Source organism: Oncorhynchus masou, unplaced genomic scaffold, assembly GCF_036934945.1.
Source record: "Oncorhynchus masou masou isolate Uvic2021 unplaced genomic scaffold, UVic_Omas_1.1 unplaced_scaffold_3393, whole genome shotgun sequence".
In the NCBI taxonomy this organism is placed as follows: domain Eukaryota; kingdom Metazoa; phylum Chordata; class Actinopteri; order Salmoniformes; family Salmonidae; genus Oncorhynchus; species Oncorhynchus masou.
In genome coordinates, this window is record NW_027009805.1 from 1 (window position 1) to 15,000 (window position 15,000).

Consider the following 15,000-nt stretch of genomic DNA (forward strand, 5'->3'; position numbering starts at 1 on the left):
CATATTTGATTGAAAGCAGAAAACTTGTGTTGCTGGTTTGATTTTATTCTCTTTGGAGTGTTTTATTAACCATCTGGCATTTCAGGTCACTTTTTCCTTTCTTAGTACTCTGCAGTTTGTAGACGACGTCACACCAGAGGTCCTTCTTGTCTTTTCTCTTCATCACCTTGGTGATTTTGAACACCTCGTAGGGGGAATCAGCACTTCTTTCTCATGTGGCAGCTGAGAGTACTTCTCCAGTGGGGCACCAAAGTAGGTAGCGATCTCAAAACAGGATTTAGTTCCAAAGCCTTTAGCAAGATTCTTGTCTAAAGAGCTCGAGGTGAACTGTCCAAATCGCATTGCAGTATTTTGGGCTAGGGAAGAAAGTCACTTTGGTTCGGAAGGTATGGAAATGCTTTTCAACAAAGCGTTTCGAAAATTGTTGTTCAGGATTCGTAAGGCATTGGTCAGAAGGAAGGCAGGGAGGTACTGGAATGTTGTGGTAGCCTTTCTTTTGTGTACGAGTGGCGTTGTTGAATGACTTGTAAACGCTTGGCTGTTGCATCTACATACACCTGGATTGCCAGGGAATATTCTTTAGGACAGTTTTCCTTTTTCTTCGTAATGGTCCTCAGCAGCGGTCCAAGCCTGGTTGAAATCTTTGTTCTCTTCTCTTTGGCCAGGTAATAGTCATTCACCTTCCTGAGCATCTTCTCCTCACAGCCCTGTAGGAGTCATCAACAGAGTCTGGAGCCATGTCTAAGGGGAAGTTGGATTTTGGATCATGCAGAGGGAGATGAACCTTTAGTGGATGGAAGAAAATAGAGAAACAGGTGTGAAACAAGAAAATGCAGAAATATTATTATGATGAGAGACAGCTGTAAGAATTGTTTTAAAATGGTCATACTATGGATCATATATCTATTTGATTTTGAATTTTGGATTCCTTTAGGAATCAAAAATATATAATAATTAGTAATAATAATTTGATGAAAAAAAAATGTAATGTTTTTGGCCTTTCCTTCTAACCCTATAGAAACTCATTGGATAAGACATTCATCAAATGCAGAAAGGACAGTCAAAAAATGAATCAGAAAAACAAGGTTTTGAAGTGTCTGTCCTAAAGCTGGGCGATCTATAAAAACTCAGGAAATGTATATATATATATTTCTTTACACATTTATAACGCCTTTTTTGGGGTAGGCACAAAACTACCTTCATACTTCGGTTTAAAACCGATATCTGTTACCTTCAGACGAGTCACGTGACACTAACTTTGTCCATAATAAAATTTTGCCTGTTATTTTCCTCTTTGACTCTCTCTTCTCAAAATAGTGTAGCAGCTTTGCAATCTTGAGTCCACACCCAAAACCAAGCCGGGATGAATAACATCACAGTAAAGGTTAGGATCTTGTGTCTTGCCATGATGTCAAAATGTATTGGTCCAATGTCAACTTGTAATGGAGATGAATTGTCTTTTAAGATACAGAATCAGCATTCAAATGTTCAACTTTCAGGGGGCCTTGTTATAACAGAGCTCTTTGTGGTTATGTACACAGTCCCTCCCCTCTTGCTGACAACAGGCAACACAGATACAAGTACCCTCAAACACCATAGCACAGTGAACACACACACGCACGCACACACAACACCAAATGACTTATGAGAATGGTTTGTTCACACTTATTTAATGCTGATCTATGTGTGAACATGACCAACACCAGCTACAACACTGCTGATTCTGAGAAAAGGTTCCCATAGTAACAGTACAGAAAGACCTTCAACCTCATCATCATCCTTCTCAATCAGGGACTGATTCATGTCTGGGATACTAATAGCCAATATACCACTAATAAATCAATCACCCAGAATAAAGGGAAGCAGTGCTTCAGTGAACCTTGAGGCCCCCAGTCCAGGGTTTCCAACATGTTTGTTTTATCCTAATCTGACACACCTGATTCAGTCTACTAACCATCAAACCCTTTACTAATTGATGCAGGTGTGCCTGTCTGGTGAACCCAGAGAAGAGGGTTGGGAAGTACTGCACCCACAGCTTGTAGAGTTAAATAATGCCCTCTGCTGGCTGTCGTGCAGAATGAAACATGTCAAATAACTAAAGGCCTCTGGATACATTAGCGTGTGTTTGGATTCAGTGGTCTCTCCTGCCAGTGCCCAGGTATGATTTAGACAGTTTCCCAATATTCTAATACTGCTGGTTATGGTTGTTTCCGTTCCTTTGTTATGACTGAGATGTTAAGGCCTCGTAGGTTAAAAAGAATTCCATTCCTGTGTTATGACTGAGATGTTAAAAACCTGGTAGGTTGACAGGGTTCCATTCCTTTGTTAAGACTGAGATGTGAGAGACCTGGAAGATTAATAGAGTTCCATCACATTGCATTCATATGGTGAGGTCTTTCAGATCTTTGATTGTAACAAAGCAAAGGAGACAAGGAAATGAGACAAGTAAAGTAAGGGAACAGATTGAGACTAATTGCAGGTGGCCTTACTGTTTGGGAACATAGCTGCTGACTGTATAAAGTTTATGCTGGAGTCCAGCCACTATATAGATACTGTAGCATCTAATCCAGCAGACATATCTGTAGAGGGATGTGTGTTCACACAGATCAATAGAGGTCACTTTTTAATACATATACACACACACCCACACAGGCAGGAAACACCACATGGCTTCTGAGAATGGTTTGTTCACAGTTCTTTCATACTGATCTATTTGTGGACATGACCAGCACCAGCAACACCACTGCTGATACTGAGAAAAGGTTCCCATAGTAACAGTACAGAAAGACCCTTCAACCTCATCATCATCCTTCTCCTCTAATCAGGGACTGATTCAGGTCTAGAATACTAAAAGCCAATATACCACTTTAATCAATCAATCACCCAGAATAATGGAAAGCAGCACTAAAGTGAAGATTGAGGCCCCCAGTCCAGGGTTTCCCAATCCTCTCCTCAGGGACCATCAGACATTTCACATTTTGGTTTTAGCACTTAACTGGCACGCCTGATTCAGTCTACTAACCATCAAATCCTGTAGTGCATCAAATTAATGCAGGTGTGCCTGTCTGGGGAACCAGGTGGAGAGGGTTGGAAGGTACTGCACCTACAGTGTAGTAGAAAACCCTGGTCCTGGAGTGCTGCAGAAAGAGGTTTGTCTAGTCGGAGTTTAGTCTGCCAATTATTCCTTTAGCTTGTGGAGTTAAATACTGCCCTCTTCTGGCTGTTGTGCAGAATGAGCTGTGTCAAGTAACTAAAGGCCTCTGGGTACATTAGTGTGTGTTTGGTTTTCAGTGATCCTAATCTGACACACCTGATTCATTCTACGAACCATCAAACCCTTTACTAATTGATACAGGTGTGCCTGTCTGGTGAACCCAGAGAAGAGGGTTGGGAAGTACTGCACCTTGTAGGCAACCGTGGTCCTGGAGGGGCCCAGGAAAATCATGTTTTGACTTTAACCTACCTGGAGGAACAGGTGTGTTGAATTTAGGCAATCACAGAACTGATCCCCACTGTGTGAGACTGGATTTGAATAACCCCAGTCTGAGCTTTCTCTGTCAATCATGCCTTTAGCTGGTGAAGTGAAATGCTTTCCTCTTCTGGTAACTGTGAACAATGCTCCATGTCTCTGCAGCCTACCTAAACTGAAGCATCTGTTAACCATCCATTTAAAACATTTGTTCTCCCAGAATACAACTTCTAAATAAGTGTTGCCCATTAACAGGTGTGAGACAGTCATATGAATATGAAAACCCCTTTATCAGATCAATTAATAAAAGGTCAATGTCTAAAATATGTCCTTGATTGTTGCACTATTTGATGTTCCTGGTCAACCTGCCTCTTAGACAAACCACCTGGACCGTGTCTGACATCTGTCTTGTCTACTACTGACTATAACTACTGTGTTCTGATCATACTACATACTATTTAGAATGGAGCCTGGTGAGCCGACTGGATCTCATAGACACACCACCTAGACCGTGTCTGACATCTGTCTTGACTACTACTGACTATCTAATCATACTACATACTATTTGGAATGGAGCCTGGTGAGTCGGCCAGATCTCATAGACAAACCACCTAGACCTTGTCTGACATCTGTCTTGACTACAACTGATTATAACTACTGTGTTCTAATCATACTACACATTATTTAGAATGGAGCCTGGTGAGCCGGCCGGATCTCATAGACAAACCACCTAGACCGTGTCTGACATCTGTCTTGACTACAACTGACTATAACTACTGTGTTCTGATCATACTACATACTATTTAGAATGGACCCTGGTGAGCCGGCTGGATCTCCTTACATTAATATTACGCTACATGGATATCTGTCTGGTTATTACTACGCTATTTACAATGTAGTCTAGATCAAATGTGTGCAATAAGCAACAAATAGTATGGGTGAGCCTAGTACAGCATGCTGATGAGAATGTGTCTTCTACAGTCTATCCACTTATCTTATTATCAGCTAATTATAATCTGGGTCTGAAGTGACAATTCTCTTCCTCAATAGCATGTAGTGAATTACACTAGATTAAGAATCTTAATTGCTATTTTATAATTATTTTGCCACTATGGCCTATTTATTGCCTTCCCTCCCTTATCCTGCCTCATTTGCAAACACTGTATATAGACTTTTTCTATTGTATTATTGACTGTATGTTTGTTTATTCCATGTGTAACTCTGTGTTGTTGCTTGTGTCGTACTGCTTTGCTTTATCTTGGCCAGATTGCAGTTGTAAATGAGAAGTTGTTCTCAACTAGTCTACCTGGTTAAATAAATAAATAAAAACATTAAAAGGCTGAAATGAATGACTCAGTAGTAGACATTTCACATACTATAAAACATTGTTTTTCTCATATCCATCAGCCTACTAGTTAGTATGGGGAGTCGGACATGGCCAGTGTGTTTAGTCTTATGGTAGAATCACATACCAGACAGAACCCTACATATAGTCCTTTCTCTCTATTAACCTATGGCCTATAATGTTCATGGACTATAGTGTTATCAATGTGTGTCGGTTATGCTTGACTGAGTCTCTCAAACCAGTTTTGTCAGATGAACAATGTACTTAATGAAACTGACAGAATATCCCTCCCATGAAAAGGCTGCATGGTGTTTAGGATTGATACTGTAGCTGTATCATTCATCTATGTTTTGTGTCCTCCTCACACTCCTCCCACTCTCTGCTGGTTGTGATTGGTTGATTGAGCAGTACGGAGCTCAGGGGCTTATCTAGGATCCCTTGTCCCTATGACCTTATTCATTATGATCTAAAAGGCCAGGAAGCCAATTGTTAGGAAGCCAATTCTAGATTTAAATTTGGATTGGAGATGCTTAATGTGAGTCTGGAAGGAGAGTTTACAGTCTAGTCAGACACCTTGGTATTTGTAGTTGTCCACATATTCTAAGTCAGAACTATCCAGAGTGGTGATGCTAGTCGGGCTGGCGTGTGTTGGCAGCGATCGGTTGAAGATCATCGGTTGAAGAGCATGCATTTAGTTTTTCTAGCATTTAAGAGCAGATGGAGGCCATGAAAGGAGTGTTGTATGGCATTGAAGCTCATTTGAGGTTTGTTAACAGTGTCCAAAGAAGGGCCAGATGTATACAGAATGGTGTCGTCTGAGTAGAGGTGGATGAATGAATCACCCGCAGCAAGAGCGACATCATTGATTTATACAGAGAAAAGAGTCCGCCCGAGAATTGAACCCTGTCGTACCCCCATAGAGACTGCCAGAGGTCCGGACAACAGGCTCTGACACACTGAACTCTATCTGAGATGTAGTTGGTGAACCAGGCGAGGCAGTCATCTGAAAAACCAAGGCTGTTGAGTCTGCCGATAAGAATACGGTAATTGACAAAGTCGAATGCCTTGGCCAGGTCGATGAAGACGGCTGCACAGTACTGTCTTTTATCGATGGCGGTTATGATATCATTTAATACCTTGAGGTGCACCCATGACTAGCTCGGAAACTGGATTGCACAGTGGAGAATGCACGGTGGGATTCAAAATGATCAGTGATCTGTTTGTTAACTTGGCTTTCGAAGACTTTAGAAGGGCAGGATGGATATAGATTTGTAACAGTTTTGGTCTAGAGTGTCACCCCTTTGAAGAGGGGATGACAGGGGCAGCTTTCCAATCTTTAGGAATCTCGCATGATACCAAAGAGAGGTTGCAACAAAAATAGAGGGTCCAGATTGTCTAGCCCAGCTGATTTGTACAGGTCCAGATTTTGCAGCTCTTTGCAGCTTTGCAGCACTTTCAGAACATCAGCTGTCTGGATTTTGGGCGAAGGAGGCTTGGGCAAGTAGCTGCGGGGTGTGCGGAGCTGTTAGCCGGGTTGGGGTAGCCAGGAGAAAAGCATGGCCAGCCGTAGAGAAATGCTTATTGAAATTCTCGATTATCGTGGATTTATCGATGGTGACAGTGTTTCCTAGCCTCAGTGCAGTGGGCAGAAGGTGCTCTTATTCTCCATGGACTTTACAGTGTCACAAAACTTTTTTGGTGTCAGAGCTACAGGACCCAAATTTCTGTTTGAAAAGCTAGTTAGCCTTTGCTTTCCTAACTGACTGTGTGTACTGGTTCCTGACTTCCCTGAAAAGTTACGTATCGCTGGGAACTATTCGATGCTAGTGCAGAATGCCACAGGATGTTTTTGTGCTAGTCGAGGGCAGTCAGGTCTGGAGTGAAGCAAGGGCTATATCTGTTCTTAGTTCTAAATTTATTGAAAGGGGCATGCTTATTTTAGATGGTGATGAAATTACTTATAAAGAACAACCAGGCATCCTCTACAGCCGGCATGAGGTCAATATCCTTCCAGGATACCCGGGCCAGGTCAATTAGAAAGGCCTGCTCGCATAAGTGGTTTAGGGAGCGTTTGACTAGGTAGATGGGTTTAGTTATGTGTTCTACTACACTTTAGGTAGATGGGTTTAGTTGTGTGTTCTACTACACTCTAGGTAGATGGGTTTAGTTGTGTGTTCTACTACACTCTAGGTAGATGGGTTTAGTTGTGTGTTCTACTACACTCTAGGTAGATGGGTTTAGTTATGTGTTCTACTACACTCTAGGTAGATGGGTTTACATTACATTACATTTGTTCTACAGACGCTCTTATCCAGAGCGACTTACAAATTGGTGAATTCACCTTCTGACATCCAGGGAACAGCCACTTTACAATAGTCTAAATCATTTAAGGGGGGTGAGAAGGATTACTTTATCCTATCCTAGGTATTCCTTGAAGGGTGGGGTTTCATGTGTCTCCGGAAGGTGGTGATTGACTCCGCTGTCCTGGCGTCGTGAGGAGTTTGTTCCACCATTGAGCCAGAGCAGCGAACAGTTTTGACTGGGCTGAGCGGGAACTGTACTTCCTCAGTGGTAGGGGAGGTTGAGTGTGGATGAACGCAGTGCCCTTGTTTGGGTGTAGGGCCTGATCAGAGCCTGGAGGTAGATGCTGTTTACAGTTAGGCAAGCACCATGGTCTTGTAGCGGATCTAACTGGAAGCCAGTGGAGAGAGCGGAGGAGGAGCGGGTGACGTGAGGAACTTGGGAAGGTTGTGTGGGTTTAGTTATGTTTAGTTATGTGTTCTACTACACTCTAGGTAGATGGGTTTAGTTGTGTGTTCTACTACACTCTAGGTAGATGGGTTTAGTTGTGTGTTCTACTACACTCTAGGTAGATGGGTTTAGTTATGTGTTCTACTACACTCTAGGTAGATGGGTTTAGTTGTGTGTTCTACTACACTCTAGGTAGATGGGTTTGGGTAGTTATCTTTATTCCAATACAGTCTAGGTAGATGTGTTTGAGTTAGTTATGTCATGATGTTGCCCTCTTGAGTACATCGAGCACCATCCCCCACTCTCTGCTTCTACAACCAGACTACTGTGGGCAGAGTGAGGTCGTAAATTCCTAAGGAAGACCCTGCCTCATGGACACACAGTTATAGAGAGTAGTTTTCATGGAGACAAAGGAAATCCTTCCACCTCACAGAACTTGAGGTACGGACAAATTTCATGTTCCAGAGAAAGTGTAAAAGATCGGAGAAGAATCCAGCTACGAACTGGTGCGTTTGGAACAACTTGGGAAGCTCAAGAGAGACGGTGTGGCCACATTACCATAATGCTGTTTATATAATAGCCTCAGATATGAGGTTTACATCTAATTGTTGTATAAGATGAATGAGTGAGGATGATACTGTTTGAATAATGGTGTAAGATTATTGTGGACTGTTTAATGAAGAAAAATACAATTCCCTTTTGATTTGAACTAAATCAGAGGACTCCATCTAGGCTAATTAGGGTCAGACATCCTGGGACAGCCCTCTTCTGCCATTCTGGATACAACCCCACTTTGAGAAATTATCAGTAGACCATGTTTTTCTTCATTAGGAAGAGGACAAAGGTTGTAGACCATTGCTGAATCTTTATCCATACCACGTGGTTAAAACTCTTAGACTATCGATACCGACAGAATAAGAATAAGTCTTTGATACTAATTACTAGTCTGCAGCTAGGAATTCGGCATCATTGAACGCGAAGAACGACAACCGGTACATTCTATCATTTCATGTAACCATATTTACTGTTTTATTATGCATTTCTGTGAATTACTTAGTTAGTAATAAATAAATGATTTAAGACTATTGATGTATGGATGACTCATAGTCAAGACTGGATTTGTGCAGATAACCAACAATTTATGATGTTTGTAATGAGACTAACGTGAGGTAAAATAAATAAATAATTAATCAGAAGACTATTGATTAGATATGAAAATATCTGAAAGGTTATATTGGGAAATTATAACTTTGTAATCTGAATACTTTTCTTCGTGTCCCTATTTCCTAGTTAATTACAGTTACACAATTAATTACTTTGATCGCGTTATACTAATTACAGGAATCTTTGATAAAACTGTCTTCAATTTAATGATAGTAAAGACACAACAGTTATATGTGTTCTAATGCAGTCTAGGTAGATGAGTTTAGTTATGTGTTCTAATAGAGTCTAGGAAGATGAGTTTAGTTATGTGTTCTAATACAGTCTAGGTAGATGAGTTTAGTTTTGTGTTCTAATACAGTCTAGGTAGATTAGTTTAGTTATGTGTTCTAATACAGTCTAGGTAGATGAGTTTAGTTATGTGTTCTAATACAGTCTAGGTAGATGAGTTTAGTTTTGTGTTCTAATACAGTCTAGAATCTAGACTGTATTAGAACACATAACTAAACTCATCTACCTAGACTGTATTAGAACACACACCAAACCCATCTATCTAGACTCTAGATAGATGGGTTTAGTTGTGTGTTCTAATACAGTCTAGGTAGATGAGTTTAGTTATGTGTTCTATTAAAGTCTCGGTAGATGGGTTTGGGTTTGTAATCTGCCTTCAAATACAGTCTATGTAGTTGGGTTTAGGTTAGTTATCTGTGTTGAAATATAGTAAAGGTAGATGGGTTTGGGTTAGTTATTTGTGTTCAAATACAGTCAAGGTAGATGGGTTTAGTTTGGTGTTCTAATACAGTCTATGAAAGAGTGTGTTAGTTATGTTTTCTAAAAACAGTCCAGATACATACATACATACATTTAAGTCATTTGGCAGACGCTCTCTTATCCAGAGCGACTTACAAATTGGTGAATTTACCTTATGACATCCAGTGGAACAGCCACTTTACAATAGTGCATCTAAATCATTTAATGGGGGGGAGAAGGGGATTACTTTATCCTATCCTAGGTATTCCTTAAAGAGATGGGGTTTCAGGTGTCTCCGGAAGGTGGTGATAGATGGGTTTAGTTATGTGTTCTAATACACTCTAGGTAGATGGGTTTAGTTATGTGTTCTAATACAGTCTAGGTAGATGGGTTTAGTTATGTGTTCTAATACACTCTAGGTAGATGGATTTGGGTTAGTTATCTTTATTCCTATACACTCTAGGTAGAGGTGTTTGAGTTAGTTATCTGTGTTCTAATACAGTCTAGATAGATGTGATTAGTTATGTTTCTAAAAAACAGTCTAGATAGATGGGTTTAGTTGTGTATTCTAATACAGTCTAGGAAAGAGGGTGTTTGTTCTGTTTTCTAAAACAGTCCAGATAGATGGGTTTAGTTATGTGTTCTAATACACTTTAGGTAGATGGATTTGGGTTAGTTATCTTTATTCCTATACAGTCTAGGTAGATGTGTTTAGTTATGTGTTCTAATACAGTCTAGGTAGATGTGTTTAGTTATGTGTTCTAATACAGTCTAGATAGATGTGTTTAGTTATGTGTTCTAATACAGTCTAGATAGATGGGTTTAGTTATGTGTTCTAATACAGTCTAGGTAGATGTGTTTAGTTATGTGTTCTAATACAGTCTAGGTAGATGTGTTTAGTTATGTGTTCTAATACAGTCTAGATAGATGGGTTTAGTTATGTGTTCTAATACAGTCTAGGTAGATGTGTTTAGTTATGTGTTCTAATACAGTCTAGATAGATGGGTTTAGTTATGTGTTCTAATACAGTCAAGGTAGATGTGTTAGTTATGTGTTCTAATACAGTCTAGGTAGATGGTATTAGTTGTGTTCTAATACAGTCTAGGTAGATGGGTTTAGTTGTGTGTTCTAATACTGTCTAGGTAGATGGTATTAGTTGTGTTCTAATACAGTCTACATAGATGGGTTTAGTTGTGTGTTCTAATGCTGTCTAGGTAGCTGGGTTTGGATTAGTTATCTTTTTTCAAATATAGTGAAGGTAGATGGGTTTGGGTGAGTTATTTGTGCACATACAGTAGTGTGCCCTTCAAACCACAAACACTAAAGCCCCGGCACACACAAACACACAAGTACACACAATAGAATATAATAGAATATCTTAATTGTCCATTTAAATATTTCATGAAATATTATTAATTTGATAACATGTGGAATGATACCAGTCATCAGTCAATCATCAGAGTGACTTCTGACTTCTTTTATATCTTTCCCACTAACAAGGTAACTTTTAGGATCTTCCACCTTCAGAAACCCCTGCTATCAAGGCTGAGGCTGTCTTGAAGGTGTGACACAGTCATCATCAGGCTGAGTTCAGTGCAAACAGTTGTCAAAAGAACCCATTTAGCCAGTAGGTAGTTATGACAGGTAACCTCTGAATAGACAGTAGATGTTATGACAGTTCACCTGTGGATAGACAGTAATGTTATGACAGTTCACTGCCACCCTATGACCTCTGTTGTCTCTGCTAGTCAACATGGTGGCTGCTGAAAGCTTCTTGGTAACTGAGTCCCTCCCATCTCTCATCCAACCCCACTAATGAGGTAGGCTACATTCCAGGCTGACTACATTGAAGTCGCCTGCCAGATCTCACAACTCCTGGATAGATGTGGAACATTAATTTATCAGCTAACCACATCATATGCTATAGCAAACTGATGCCCAACTGCACAGTCAATGAAGCTTCAGGTTACCTTTGTCTATATCATTGAATCTTTCCTTAAATCTAAATATATTTGTAGTTCATTCTAATTATGACCTAAGAACAGACACATTTTCTTGAAGTGAGATGAAATTCATATCTTTATAATTGATGTACAGGTAGTGGATACATAGGACATGTCATTTAATCATGCTTATTTTTTTATTTATTTAACAAAAGCTGGAGTGCACATGCTGAAAATATAATCAAATTACAAATCATATTACATTTTTTATTTCACAAAAATAATCGTATTCTTAATCTGAGGAAGTAATGCGGGTTTAACCATTTAACAGGATCGTTACACCTGAGAGCTGAGAAAGATACATTTGTTTCAGATTACTTCCCGTTGTACATTGGTATTGGGATGATCAGTAATATACAGAACATAATTAAAGAGTGTTATGTTGCCTGTAGCAGCTGTTCTGTTGATTGTAAAACATAAAAATAACTGCTTTTCTGATTTATTTTGGCACCAATTTGCAGTTCAATTCTTCCAAACTACAGTGGCCACTAATGTGTAGATGACTTCACACCACAGGTTATTCTCTGGTGACTTCCTCTGGATGTTGGTCCCTGTGAATACCTCATTGGGAGGAATTAAGACTTCTCTCTCTGTAAATACAGAGTAATGTGATATGTCAGCTCCAAAACATGTGTGATCTCAAAGCAGGACGTCGCTCCAAATGAATCTCTGCCTATTTTCTTGCCTATAGTGCTCAAAGTGAAGGTACCGAAACTGATATTTTGTACTGATCAAAATACACTTTGGTTCCAGTGCTGAGCGATTAGTGCTTTTTGAGGTTGGTTTGGTTTCAGTTTGACATGAAAAATAGTTGTATTATTTTTTAAACAATACACTATGCGTTATGTAGGTTGAATGATGTAACACATAATAAAACTATTAGTAAAAGTCCCATGATGGTAGTGACTAAGCATTACTTGTTATCACTTAATAAGTTTTAAACAACATTTATTCACATTACTTTAATTAAATATTTCTGTTACATTGGTTTAATTTTATGACTTCAGTATGTCATTCCATGTCATCATCTCATCTCTATAGAGCTGCCCTATACTGTCTGACAAAATCACTATTTTACTGTTGTAAATATATGAACACTATTGTGACAATGAACACAGTTAGTAGCTTCATGTAGCAGTAGCCTGTATCTATTGCTTTACAATTCAGGTCACTCTTCCATTTCCCAGTGCTCTTTAGAGTGTACACGACTTTTTACACCACAGGTTACTGACTGCTGACTTTGTCTGGATGTTGGTCACTTTGAATACCTCATAGGGAGGAATCAAAACTTCCCCTCGTTTGCATATGCAGAGTAATATGTCAAGTTAACACCAAAACATGTGTTGATCTCAAAGCAGGATGTGTCTCCAAAATCGTATAAAGTCTTATGTAAAGAACTTGAGGCAAAATAACCAAAGCGCATTTCTTTGTTGACAACATCCTGATCAAAAGTTACATTGGTTCTAAGGTAGGTGGTCCAACATGTTGTTTGACTTTGTTTGAGAATCTGCATGGCGTCAGTCAGATAGAAGTGCAGGGAATGGTACTGGAATGATGTTCCATACCCATAACTGCCTTGTCTAACTGCTTTGTTGAAGTCTATGTAGATGGATTCAGAAGGAGGTTGGGGTTTGTTATTTGTGTACAAATACATAGAGACGGAATGCACTTTCTGCAGACCATCTGTTGGAATGGATGCATGTTTCTCTGCCATGTCCCAGGCTCTTCTGAAGTTAGTGGTGGTGTTTTTCTCATGTGGGAGGTAGTCGTCATCCACCCTCTTGAAGGCTTCGTCTCTGCAGCCATCGTATTTGTCATCAACGGAATCAGGTGCCATGTCCAGTGGGAACATCTTGTTCTGTAACAGTAACATTCTTTAGTGTCATTCTCCTGATTCAGACCTAACAGGTTCCTACTTGGGTGATGAGTTGTTTATCAGTCCCGTATTGGATGCAGTTTCCTGTTTGTGAGGCTAAATGTGAGGAAAACGAGTATTAAGTCTTGTGTGTCGGTCTGTTGTTTTATGTCAATGTGCACAATGAAAGTACAACATAAAGCCACCGCCCAAGTCCTGAAGCAGGATGTCAAGATATGATCCACAATAGTTTTTCCTGTATAGCTCAGGGTGTAGTCAAAACAACATGAAGACTATTCACAGGCATTGCCCATAACATTTAAGGAGTCTCTTTTCTTGTTAGAAACAACAGTAGTGGGACACTATCTTCTTTCTTATGTCTCCTTAACAGGAGGACATGTTCAACTGTTTTAGAAATGAACCCTGCTGGTGTTAAATGTAAGGTTCTATGAATGAATATTTTATTGGCTTTTCGTTTACTCAACTTGATTTCCTGATTTGAAATAATGTATTATAATCAGGGTAAATAAACTAAACTAGGTAAATTGAAATATTAAGTGTGAGGTTATATTTTTCTTAGTGTACCTGTTTCACCAGTCCAAAGTGAAGACAGAGAATCAACATCAAGACAAAGATTCTGTTTGTCTTCTTCTCAGTGCTCGTCACATCTAAAGATGAGAACAAAACCAGTGAAAGGATGATACGTTACAGATACATACACAACTGTTGTCATCATAAAACATTATTAAAACATCTCACCATCAATTAAGAGATATCCACCACCCATGTTGCAGAAGTTGTTGTTGACCTCAAATCTACAGCATGTTCAAAGTATAATCAAACATAAAAAATAATGATATTAACTCTTAATTTAACAACCCAACTGATACAACAACAATAAGTGATCCCTGTTCGTAAGACTGGAATAAAAGATCACATCCTGTCCAATGGAGAATCATCACCTGTACTCTGTACTACATCCTGTCAAATGGAGAATCATCACCTGTACTCTGTACTACATCCTGTCAAATGGAGAATCATCACCTGTACTCTGTACTACATCCTGTCCAATGGAGAATCATCACCTGTACTCTGTACTACATCCTGTCCAATGGAGAATCATCACCTGTACTCTGTACTACATCCTGTCCAATGGAGAATCATCACCTGTACTCTGTACTACATCCTGTCCAATGGAGAATCATCACCTGTACTCTGTACTACATCCTGTCCAATGGAGAATCATCACCTGTACTCTGTACTACATCCTGTCCAATGAGAATCATCACCTGTACTCTGTACTACATCCTGTCACATGGAGAATCATCACCTGTACTCTGTACTACATCCTGTCCAATGGAGAATCATCACCTGTACTCTGTACTACATCCTGTCCAATGGAGAATCATCACCTGTACTCTGTACTACATCCTGTCCAATGGAGAATCATCACCTGTACTCTGAACTACATCCTGTCAAATGAGAATCATCACCTGTACTCTGTACTACATCCTGTCCAATGGAGAATCATCACCTGTACTCTGTACTACATCCTGTCCAATGGAGAATCATCACCTGTACTCTGTACTACATCCTGTCCAATGGAGAATCATCACCTGTACTCTGTACTACATCCTGTCCAATGGAGAATCATCACCTGTACTCT

The 15,000-nt window shown here is 39.7% G+C and overlaps 2 pseudogenes; both read right to left on the reverse strand.

Moving 5' to 3' along the window:
- Nucleotides 1–22: 22 nt before the first annotated feature.
- On the reverse strand, nt 23–1,453 carry LOC135534424 (ecto-ADP-ribosyltransferase 5-like; annotated as a pseudogene).
- A 10,665-nt stretch (nt 1,454–12,118) lies between these two features.
- Nucleotides 12,119–14,448, reverse strand: LOC135534423 (T-cell ecto-ADP-ribosyltransferase 1-like; annotated as a pseudogene).
- Nucleotides 14,449–15,000: the final 552 nt, after the last annotated feature.